Source organism: Nyctereutes procyonoides, unplaced genomic scaffold (genome assembly GCF_905146905.1).
Source record: "Nyctereutes procyonoides isolate TBG_1078 unplaced genomic scaffold, NYPRO_anot_genome, whole genome shotgun sequence".
Classification (NCBI taxonomy): Eukaryota; Metazoa; Chordata; class Mammalia; order Carnivora; family Canidae; genus Nyctereutes; species Nyctereutes procyonoides.
Genome location: NW_026575051.1, coordinates 33,354,726 through 33,367,453, shown reverse-complemented (window position 1 = coordinate 33,367,453; position 12,728 = coordinate 33,354,726). Strand labels below are relative to the sequence as shown.

The 12,728-nt window shown below is 34.9% G+C and overlaps 1 protein-coding gene across 4 annotated transcripts in view; it reads right to left on the bottom strand.

Annotated features, from left to right (window-relative positions):
- Positions 1–12,728, bottom strand: part of SMAP1 (small ArfGAP 1) — a 175,122-nt gene that overhangs the window by 51,893 nt on the left and 110,501 nt on the right. The window lies entirely within an intron of this gene.

Genomic DNA, 12,728 nt, shown 5'->3' with positions numbered 1-12,728 from the left:
AAATACAAACCAAAACCAAAATGAGATACCACCTCACACCTGTCAGAATAGTTAAAATTAACAAGACAGGAAACAACAATTGTTGGTGAAGATGTGGAAAGGTGAACCCTCTTGCACCGTTGATAGGAATGCAAGCTGGTGCAGCCACTCTGGAAAACAGTGTGGAAGTTCCTCAAAAAGTTAAAAATACAGCTACCCTAAGACCTAACAATTGCACTACTGGGCATTTACCCCAAAGATACAGATGTTGTGAAATGATGGGATACCTGCACCCTAACGTTTATAGCAGCAATGACTACAACAGCCAAACTATGGAAGAAGCCATGATGTCCTTCACCAGAGAAATGGATAAAAATGTGGTGTGTATACACACACACACACACACACACACACACACACACACACACACACAGGAATATTACTCAGCCATCAGAAAGGATGAGTACCTCCCATTCACATCAACACGGATGGAACTGGAGGGTATTATGCTGAGTGAAATAAGCCAATTGGAGAAAGATAATTACCATCGTGTTTTGGAGGAAAATGGAGTGGGGGAAAAATCAGGGAGGAAGACAAACCATAAGAGACTCCTTACTCTAGAAAACAAAGGGTTGTAGAAGGGGAGGTGGGTGATGGGTACTAAGGAGGGCACATGATGAGATGAGCGCTGAGTGTTATACTACATGTTGGAATTGAATTTAAATTAAAAAAAAAGATAATCTTTCAACTGCCAGGACATTCTATATACTTATAAAAATACTAGTTTCTATATCCATCAGATTGTTCTTTTAAATGACAACGTATACCAAGTTTTGTAAAACACGCAAAGCAATCATAATTGTAATCGTATAATTATGCAATATTTTAGAGAATATAAATTTATACAATCACTTTTGAAAACTTTTAAAACTGGGCATATACATACCCTATGATCCAACATTTCCGCCTCTTAGGTATACACCCAATAAGCTTTGTGTGTGTGTTTACCAAAAAGCAGGTACAGGAATATTCATACCAGCATTATTCATCAAAGTCCTAACCAAAAACTACTCATGTCAACCATCAGTAGAATGGACAAATTAAGTATGGCAAATGTCAACAATAGAATAATACCTGGCAATAAGAAAAGAATCCACAATAACATGGATGAATCTGAGAAACAATGAAAATCAAAAGAAACCAGACACAGAAAGAGTACATACTTTATGATTTCATTTACATGAAATACAAAAGCAGACAAAACTTACCTATTCAAAAATCTTAAGTGATTAACTTTGGGAAAGTGCTTATTAGGAGGACCAAAAGAGTGCAGGAATATTAGAAATGTTTTTGTATAGGGATCTGTGCATTGGTTACACAAGTACATTAATTTTTAAGCTGTAAATTTAATATCTATATATTATACTTCAAAGGTCATAAAAGGGTTAGGAAATTTTTAAAAACTAATTTAACTTCTAAATGATATCTCTATGAAGTTATAAAATATCCCATCCAGATAGGTATATACTCAAAATGTAACAACCAAAGTTTTTAAAAATTCTCTTAATTTTCTCTTTAAAAAAATAGGACATCTTGAAAACAGATAGAAAAAATAAAATCCCAACAGCAACTTCAAGTCCTACTTGAGTGATATTTTCTAACACTGGTTTTACTGAGAAGGATAGAGAAGTCAAACTTTAGACTCTACAAAAACTAACTTCAGCAGCTATGATTACTCCCTTGAACCACAGTTTCTGGTTGTACTGACTGGTCTCTTAAGTGTGATAGTTCAGCCTGTTGAAAAAGAAAATTCTGTAGATTAAATGCTTACTTAAGAATTCTTCTATAGCAGTGAAAACAAGTTTCAAAATAATGCCTATTTATAAAGGAGAGTTTAAACTAACTGTATAATTAAGAGGAAAAAATATATATCTACTGTATTATCCTAGATAGGTCCTTTCTCACTGGTTCAAAATTACTTTTTTTTTTTATAAGATTTTATTTACTTATTCATGAGAGACACAGAGAGAGAGAGAGAGAAAGAGGCAAAGACACAGGCAGAGGGAGAAGCAGGCTCCATGCAGGGAGCCCAACATGGGACTTGATCCTGGGCCCCCAGGATCAAACCCTGGGCTGAAGGCGGCACTAAACCACTGAGCCACCTGGGCTGCCCTTCAAAATTACTTTGAATAATATATAAAGGTTTCACAATCTTTCTCTAGTCTCTGTACCAAAACAGAGCATACCTATTACCATCAAATCAAATAGTTTTCTTCTCTTGTCTTTCTCTTCACAATTCTGTAACACAAATTATGACTGTTTCTTTACATTTTACTGTATAGAAATATGACATGAAAATCAATGAATAATATCTGTGTTGATATATCTTTTTTTCTATTGATATATCTAATAGATACTGCTTATATATGGTAAATGACTATTTGGTATCTTAGTTCACATTTACTTATTAATCAAGGAAGATATTCTTTAAGTTTTCTTCTGTTTTCCACTTATAACATTCTATAGCCAACATGATTCCAGAATTTCATCCTTAATCACATCTCTTCAGCTTCAAACACATAAAAAAATAACATGTGAGAAAACCTGTAAGATTAGTCTGGCTCAGAATTGAGATGAACATCTTCCTGGAGCAGAACAAATGGAAAGGCAAAGCAGAGAGACAAACTGAAGTCACTGCCCTATAGAGAACACTATGGGCAAGGAATCCAGTCCACTGCCTAAAGCCAGGAGCTAAGACAAGTCTTTCTAAAACTATCTTAAGTAGAGGCATATTAATGCCAATTCAGCAGTATGTTCCTTTCTTACTAATAAAACTCAGTTTTAAGTAATAATTAATATGTGGTATCCTATTTCAAAATCTTAGAAATATTACTATTGTCCAATAAAAACTGTATCACAGATACTTCCATGTAGCAGTCAATTTAGTTCTCAGTTTATCAAGCAAACAGTTCTCATCACTTATCACCTGGGTTTAAGCAACACTTTTAATTTTTTTATATTTTTAAGTCACTTTATGTTTACTTTAGAAAAAATAAAGGGAGAATAGAAAATTACATAAAAAATTTTCAGTAAAAACTGAAATATGGAAACTCAGATTTTAATTACACGTTTCTGGTTCTCATAGACCATAAATGGACAATATTCTTTCAATGAAACATGTATAAGTATGGAACTTCTTGGTCTTGTAAACCACTGATTCCAGATTTCCAATACCTCCCTAATAAATGACTACTTTTGGTTCTTTCTACTGTTACATCATTAAAGAATGATATTTTCTAAAACTCTGACAAGCTCATAATTTTGTTGATGAAAGAATAACCACTTCTTTGCTCCATTCTTGTAACACAATATACTGCAATAAAATAAGGTACTGCCATAATGCTATGACATTAAAAAAACATTAAAAACATTATGCTAAATTAAAGAAGCCAGTCACAAAATACCACACTTACTACTATTTATATAAAATATCTGTAACAGGCAAATCCATAGAGACAGAAAGATTATGTGGTGACCATGGTCAGGAGGAGGGGAGTTTGGTGATCACTAATAGCTAAGGGGTCTTTTTAGGGGTAATGAGGTGTTCTAAAATTAAACAATGTTGATGGTTGTACAACTCTAATAATATAGTAAAAACCACTGAACTGTACATATTAATAGGTGACATAATATGCAAATTACATCTCAAAACTATTTATTAAAAAAATAACATTGTAGAAAAATTTACAACTGGAAAATGTTATTAGCATGATTTTTACACAAACTGGAAATAAAAAGATTATCATGCATTATACTTCAGTAGTAAATATTCTAATCCAGTTTGAAGAATGCCAACATTTTATGGGAACACACTTCCGCTACCACAGATTTAGTGTCCTCCAGCCCAGCTTCTCTTCTTCCTCTGAAAGAAAGAGGGTTAGGAAACCAGGAAGGTGAAAAAGATAAAATTGGGGAAAGCAAGTCTGATGAACAAACCTCTCTACCTCAAGACTCTATCCTCAAAGTTAAGAGTATCTCCAGGATACCAATTCACAAAAGAAATCTCTAGTTCAACACTTTCCTGTGTTCTGTTTTGTTTGCAAATATGTTCATATGTGGCAAAATAGCATAAAATGAAAACCACATCAATAGGCTTTCATTATAAACAAGATTCGAGCATACCCTATCAATTTTTAGTATAATATCATATTTAAAAATGGTATTTACAAAGGGATGAAAGTGAAAATAATGGAGAAATGGGAATGGAAATAAACATCTGCTGCCTGTGGTTCTTGATTTTTTTTAAATTTTTATTTATTTTTTATGATAGTCACACACACACACACAGAGAGAGAGAGAGAGAGAGAGAGAGAGAGAGAGAGAGAGAGAGAGAGAGAGAGGCAGAGACAGCAGAGGGAGAAGCAGGCTCCATGCACCGGGAGCCCGACGTGGGATTCGATCCGGGGTCTCCAGAATCGCGCCCTGGGCCAAAGGCAGGCGCCAAACCACTGCGCCACCCAGGGTTCTTGAGCAACAGGTAACAAATCTAAGAAAGTCACTGTTGGCTATTCATTTTGGGGACACGTATTTTTTTAATAAGAAAATCAGTAAGCTATAGAATTCTAAATTCAAATCCACAATCTGTTCTTGATTTGTTATTATTAGTCACAACTTTTTTCTATAAAATGAAAGGCAGAGAGTAAACAATTTAAATTTAAGGAACTATATGCCGACAAGGAACACCAATAGGACCTACACTGTGGTAATGAAATACCCTTTTCTGCTGAAGGGAAGCAAAACTCCTTAGTAAAATGGCAAGTGGTTTACAGGTCTGAGGCAGGCAATGTACAAGATGAGCTTAAAACAATTATACTACTTAGAGTAGCATCAGAAAAAAGGCTCAGGAGCCAACCTGAAGAGGCTTCTCATCAAAGGATAATAACTTGAATGGACAGACCACACCATATATGTTTAAATTCATGAATATTTAATGAGACAAAAATAAAGAAACCTAATTGTACACAACTGAAGGATGAATCAACTCATTACTTTGAGAACTGTTAGATAAAGGGAAAGAATGAAGCTGTCTTTCCTATGTGAATTATACTACCAAACTAGTACGAATAATTCAACTACTGAGTGAAAAAGAAATAACAGAATTAGTGTATCACCATTTTGCAGCCCCTAATAGATTCCTAGACATAGGTATTAAGGTAAATGGGCTAACATCTCAAGAGAAATAGCCAGATATTATTTCCTGATAGAAAAATAATTACAGCATAATAGTAGCTTAAAAAAAATCAAATGGGAATCCATCTACCTAATTATAGGAAATACAAAGGGCAAAAGACCTATGGAGATACAAATCAGCAAAATTCATACAGTAGGAAAGGAAAAGACATCCTTTTCCCTACAACAAGTAAATTAGAAGGAAAAAAAGAATAGGTGAAGAAGGAATTATGAGATTGAAACCTTAAAGACATAACCAATCTGACCTGCATTTTGATACAAACACACTAAGAAAAAAACTTATATGAGATAATTAGAAATCTGAACACTATAAGGTATTTGGTGAGGAATAAGGAATAATTAGTCTTTTTTTAGTATATATGATGGCATTCTGTTTTTTTATTTTTATTTTTTTTAATTTAAAAAAAATTTTTTTAAAGATTTAGTTATTTATGATAGACATAGAGAGAGAGAGAAAGAGAGAGAGAGAGAGAGGCAGAGACACAGGAGGAGGGAGAAGCAGGCTCCACACTGGGAGCCCGACATGGGACTCGATCCTGGGACTCCAGAATCGCGCCCTGGGCCAAAGGGAGGAACCAAACCGCTGAGCCACCCAGGGATCCCCTTTGTTGTCTTTTTAAAAGCCCTTATCATTTAGAGATCTATAATGAAATATTTGTGGATAATGTGATATAATTTCCAGGATTTGTTTCAAAATAATATGGGGAAATAGAATAAATGTATAGTTGAAATAAAACTGGGCATGAGTTGATAACTGCTGAAGCTGAGTAATAAGTATGTATACATTTGACATTTTCCATATAAATAATAAAAAGATTTTAAATATCTGGACTATAAATTTATATTTATAAATACAATATATATTGAAAAATAAATTCTAAAGATTTATGATCTTATAATCAAGGTAAATTTACATAAATATTATAACAACCTTACCCTGACAATTTTGTTTTAAAAGATTCTGTAATGTAATTACAAATATTTGTTTCAAAGACAATTCTCAACATCTTTGGGTCTTCTAAAATGGTTTCAAGAGTAACTCTTTATTCCCTTATGGATCTTACTGCTTTCTACTTGGTTTTCAGAGAACTCAAAGCAGCTGAGCAGTGAAATATTGAATTAATTTTCTGACCTCCCTTTACAATCAACAAAGAGTTGGAGCCAGAAAGGATTTAAGCTAGAAATACAACAGTCAAGGGCAGCCCAGGTGGCTCCATGGTTTGGCGCCGCCTTCAGCCCGGGGTGTGGTCCTGGAGACCTGGGATCAGGTCCCGCGTGGGGCTCCCTGCGTGGAGTGTGCTTCTCCCTCTGCCTGTGTCTCTGCCTCTCTCTCTCTGTGTGTGTGTCTCTCATGAATAAATAAATAAAATCTTAAAAAAAAAAAAAGAAATACAACAGTCACAAAGGGGATAACTATGAAAACGAACAAAATAGAAGTAAAGGACGCTCTCAGTAAATATGTAGACTGGTTGTCATTTAAAAGGATCTTTCCAATGGATTTTAATCCAGAATTATGGTTGAAGAGAAAAAGTCCCAGTTTTCTACAAGCATAGATAATAGCTGGCAGAAAGATAGGAAAGTCCAATACTCTCTTCTGTATTACTGCAAGGAACCATGATTATACAAACCCCTTTTAAATCCCTTAGAGACCAAAAGTTTAGCCCAAATCAATTGTATTTTCCCTCATGTTTTCACATAAATTATGAAGAAAGGATTACTTCCCCTTGTAGCAGCTGCAGGAATTTTAAGTTTACAAGTTATAATAATAAGGTCCCAGATAAGAAAAATTAGGGACATTGGACTAGTACCTACTTTGCAGAACCATACAAGTTTAGCTTCAACAGGATTAGTGATAAAGAAGTCAAGAAAATGGCAGAAGAATATGCTCTTGCTGTATTTCATCTCCATTAGGGTCCGTGTGTTAATACAAAATTTGGGAGCCCACCCCAGACCTGCTAAATCAAAATAACTAGAGGTGAAGGATTTTTATATTGTCTGAGAACTACTGCTTCTGAGAATGAAGTCCTAACACCAAAACCTATCTACTGGTTGGGGGGAAAATGGAATTGGGGAGAATTTCTTAGATTCAATGCAATTTCCTGCAGTCACCAATATTTGAAATAGGCATTTGCTAAAATTCCTTGAAAATAAATGCATGTTCGTCAAAGTACTAAACTTTTTTTTTTCAAAGTAATAAACTTTAAAACTCATTACCAATTCTATAATTTCAAGTCTAATTAATGATCAATTAAAATGTTTTTAAATACAGATAAAATGCAGAGTATTGGCATAATAATGTCATTTTTAGGCTTTTGGCTAATGTAAAGTACTAGTGGTGATAACTACTAAACATCACACTAATACCTTTCATTGGTAAAGAGCCTTACACATTTAAAATGATTCTATATACATTGTTACATGAAGGCAGGAATTTTTTATAACTGTGTCTTTAATGTTGTATATACAATGACTGCTTAATAAGTATTTGTTGAATGACTGACTGAATGAATCTGATACAACAACCCCTTTAAGTCTGACAAGGCTATTTGTTAAAAAGCAAACTGCATTAAAACAAAAAAGCCTTTCACTCATTCTTCTACAAAGGCAGATGGTGGCTAATCTACTTTTATAAACATAGCACTCTCCATTCAAGCCTCAATTATCTCTTGCATGAATTATTGCTCACTGCTGCTCCTCTTGTCAATACATCTTATATTCTGCAGCCAGGATATCATCTTCCTAAACCATTGCTCAAATCAATATACTCCCAACTCAAAATCAGAAGTGATCCACTGTTCATCATGAAGCCTAAGGTTTTCTCAATATTATCTTTGTCTAATATTCATTCCGTCATTGTCCTACATTCTAGTTAAATTGGATTATTTATTATTGTCAAAATATGCCTTACAATTTCAATAATTTTTTCAGGCTATTCCTTCTGCTTGTTGCCCTCTCCTCCTCTTTCTTAACAATCTTCCAAAGCTCATGTCAAATATAACCACCACCATGAAGACGTTCTAATAATCCCAAAATGTTATTTCTCACTTCTCTTAACCTCCACACTCTGTACCTCTTCTGCTGTACTGTATTGGCCTTTTGCTAAAGTTACTATTCGTATTATTCCCCTTTCAACCATTTGCTCTTTCTGAATTTTAAGATTCTTATTGATAAGTTCTATCTTTACCATTTTTATATTCCTTCCAATCCTTTAGTGTGCCTGTACACTGCAAGGATCCTAATAGTTGCTATCTTCAATCCAAATATTTCCTCCCAGAAATTCTGCAAGGTTATCTCTCTAAATAAATATTTCTCTCCCTTTCTGTCTCTCTCTCTCTCTCTCACACACACACACTCACTCACTCACTAAATATCTGGATGCAGAACAGTGGTAGCATTTAATCTCCTTGAAAGCAACCAAACTGTCAGACCAAATCCCTTTTAAGATTACTTTTATCAAACTTATACTTTTAATCACACAATATCACAGTAGCCAGAACAGAACTCCAACTTGGAGAACTCCAGCTTTATACAATAAAAAGAGGAGGGTTGAGTGTGAGTGGGATTAAGAAGTCACATGGCACACGCAGAGAACTGAATTCAGGTGAAATGAAGAAACAGGATGTAAAATAGAGTGCACACCTCAAGGTTCTAATGACATCTGATCAAAGATATATAGCCTATGAAACTAAAAGCTAAAGTTTCAAATGAGAATGGTCTAGAGAGTACTGGGCACAGAAGAAAAAAAAAGACCACACAGTCATCTCTATAAGGTTATTAATATTTACTGCTACGATTACCCTCATCAGATTGTAAGGATGTTCACACTATGTAGTAACTCTGAAGTGATAAGACTTGTTTTTATAATCTACATTTAAAAACCATTCTGGATACTTTTGGAGCAATACCTCAAGAATGCTTACCATTAAAAAAAAAAAAGAAGAATGCTTACCATTGCTACCAGAAAAGACAGTATCTATTTCCCCAGATCCACAGCTAATATTATTAGATACAGTAATGATAATGGGGGCCAGACTGGTGGTAGAAGATCATAGAGGCAAGAAAGAAATCTAAGATAGAGATGTCTATCTAAAAAAATAAAATAAAAAAGAAAGATGTGTATCTACAATAGCCATCTTTAGACAGGTGACACACAGAGAGAGCTAGAAACCCTAAGGCCAGGGGTTTCTTTACTGTGTGTGTGTGTGTATGTGTGTGTGTGTGTATACACAGACATGCATACATAACATATTATATATTTATAGATTGATACTTTTTTTTTTAGATTGATACTTTTTAAAAATAGAACATGAACTCCTCCCATGTGAGTAGAGAAACACCTTGTCCTTTCATCATTGTATATTTTTTACTTTCTGGTCAGATTTTATTGCTTTAAGTCAAATGCCAACAGATGAATTAATGGATAAAGAATGTCTGCCTGGACATTCCAACTGATCAGTTGGTTAAGTATCTGCCTTTGGCTCAGGTCATGATCCCAGGGTCCTGGGGTCAAGCCCCACATTGCCAAGCAGGGAGCCTGCTTCTCCCTGTCCCTCTGCCTAGTGCTGCCCCTTCTTATTCTCTTCTCTTTCTCAAATAAAATCTTTTCTAAGAATGTAAAAACAGTCCATGCTTATAAATTAGAAGAACAAATATTGTTAAAAAGTCTATACTACCCAAAGTAATCTACACACTCAATGCAAAATGTTATCAAAACACCACCAGCATTTTTCACAGAGCTGGAACAAACAACTCTGAAATTTATATGGAATCAAAAAAGACCCCAAATAGCCAAAGTAACATTGAAAAACAAAACTGGCAGCATCACAATTCTGGGTTTCAAGCTGTATTACATATCTGTAATCACCAACACAGTATGGTACTGGCACAAAAACACGAAGAAGAATGGAACAGGACAGAGAACCCAGAAATGGATCCTCAACTCTATGGTTAACTAATCTTTGACAAAGCAAGAAAGAATATCCAATAAAAAAAAAAAGACACTCTTTTCAACAAATGGTGTTGGGAAAACTGGACATCCACATGCAGAAGAATGAAACTGGACCACTTTCTTATGTAAAAATTTATTTTATTTCTTGCACAAAAATAAACTCAAATTGGATATGAAAGACCTAAATGTGAGACAGGAGTCCATCAAAATCTTAGAGGAGAACACAGGCAGCAACCTCTTTGACCTTGGTCAAGAACTTCTTGCTGGACATGTCTCCAGAGGCAAGGGAAACAAAGGCAAAAATGAACTATTGGGACTTTATCAGGTTAAAAGGTTTTGCACAACAAAGGAAACAATCGACAAAACTAAAAGGCAACGTATGGAATAGGAGAAGATATTTGCAAATGACATATCAGATAAAGAGTGAGCATAAAAATCTATAAGGAATTTATCAAACGTAATAGCCAAAAATAAATAAATAAATAAATAAATAAATAAATAAATAAATAAATAAATAAATAAGTCAGTCAGTCAGTCAGTCAGTCAGTCAGTCAAAAAATGAACAGAAGATATAAACAGATATTTCTCCAAAGAAGACATACCAATGGCCAGGAGACACATGGAAAGATGCTCAACATCACTGATCATCAGGAAAATACAAATCAAAACCACAATGAGATACCATTTCACACCTGTCAGAATGGCTAAAGTCAACAATTTAGAAAATGACAGATGTTGGTAAGGATGTGGAGAAAGAGGAATCCTCTTGTACTGTTGGTGGGAATGCAAACTGGTGCAGCACTCTGGAAAACAGTTTGGAGGTTCCTCAAAGAGTTAAAAATGGAACTACCCTACAACCCAGCAATTGCACCATTACGTATTTATCCAGAGGATTCAAACATAGTGATTCGAAGGTGCACATACACCCCACTGTTTATAGCAGAAATATATATCCATACTAGCCAAAACAAGGAAGGAACCAGATGTTCATCAACAGATGAATGGATAAAGAAGATGCAGTGTGTATATATAATGGAATATTACTCAGCCATCAAAAAGAATGGAATCTTGCCATTTGCAATGACTAGATGGAGCTAGAGGGTATTATGCTAAGTGAAATAAGTCAGTCAGACAAAGACAAATACCATATAATTTTACTCATATGTGGAATTTAAGAAACAAAACAGATGGACATAGGGGGAAGGAATGAAAAATAAGATAAAAACAGAAGCAAACTATAATAGTTTTAACTATAGGGAAGAAACTAAGGATTGCTAGATAGGAGATGGGTAGGAGGATGGGGTACTGGGTGATGGGAATTAGGAGGGCACTTGATGTAATGAGTACTGGGGGTTATATGCAACTGATGAATCACTAAATTCTACCCCTTAAACTAATAATATACTCAATGTCAATGGACTTGAAGCCAAATTTTAAAAAATAATGTAAAGGGATGCCTGGGTGGCTCAGCGGTTGAGCATCTGCCTTTGGCTCAGGGTGTGATCCCAGAGTCCCAGGATCAAGTCCCACATCAGGCTTCTTGCATGGAGCCTGCTTCTCCCTCTGCCACTCTCTATGTGTCACTCATGAATAAATAAATAAAATCTTTAAAAAATAAATAAATAAAAAATAAAAAAAGAATGTAAAGAAGAAGAAAAAAGAATGTACAGAAAATGATCTTCAAATTAAGGAATAGGTTTTGAAACTTTTTTTTAATTTATTTTATTTTATTTTATTTATTTATGATAGGCACACAGTGAGAGAGAGAGAGAGGCAGAGACATAGGCAGAGGGAGAAGCAGGCTCCATGCACCGGGAGCCCGATGTGGGATTCGATCCCGGGTCTCCAGGATCGCGCCCTGGGCCAAAGGCAGGCGCTAAACCGCTGCGCCACCCAGGGATCCCGGTTTTGAAACTTTTCTTGGAGTTTTTGTACATTTAACAAATTTATTTTCAATTAAAAATAAAAGTATACCAGAAAAACTATGTGTTAATACAACCAGGGCATTACAAATTAGGGCTCAAAGTAGAAGTCTTTCCTACTAGTTTTTATTGAGATGAGGGCTTGGGGATTGGAGTGAAAACAGGGGAAGAAAAACTAAAAATAATACAGCAAAATTTTATATTTAGAAATTTTATGTAATTAAGAAAACATAACATTAACCTTCAATTCTTTTGAATAGTCTTAGTCTATCACATAGTGTGTATATGGTTGGTGGAGTGGAGAAGCATCTAAGAGTACTGAATTTCATGAATAACATGAAAACATGTTATGCAAATTTTTTTATCATTTAAGCCTATTTCATCCTCAATTCTTTATTTTTAAAGATTTATTTATTCATGAGAGAGAGAGAGAGATAGGCAGAGGGAGAAGCAGGCTCCGCACAGGGAGCCTAATGCAGGACTCGATCCAGAATCCCAGGATCATGCGCTGAGCCAAAGGCAGACACTCAACCGCTGAGCCAGGCATCCCATCCTCAATTCATTTTTGTTCTCATTTGTAAGGATGGCATAATAAATGGGAAGATAAAATATCTTTATTCACATTTGTT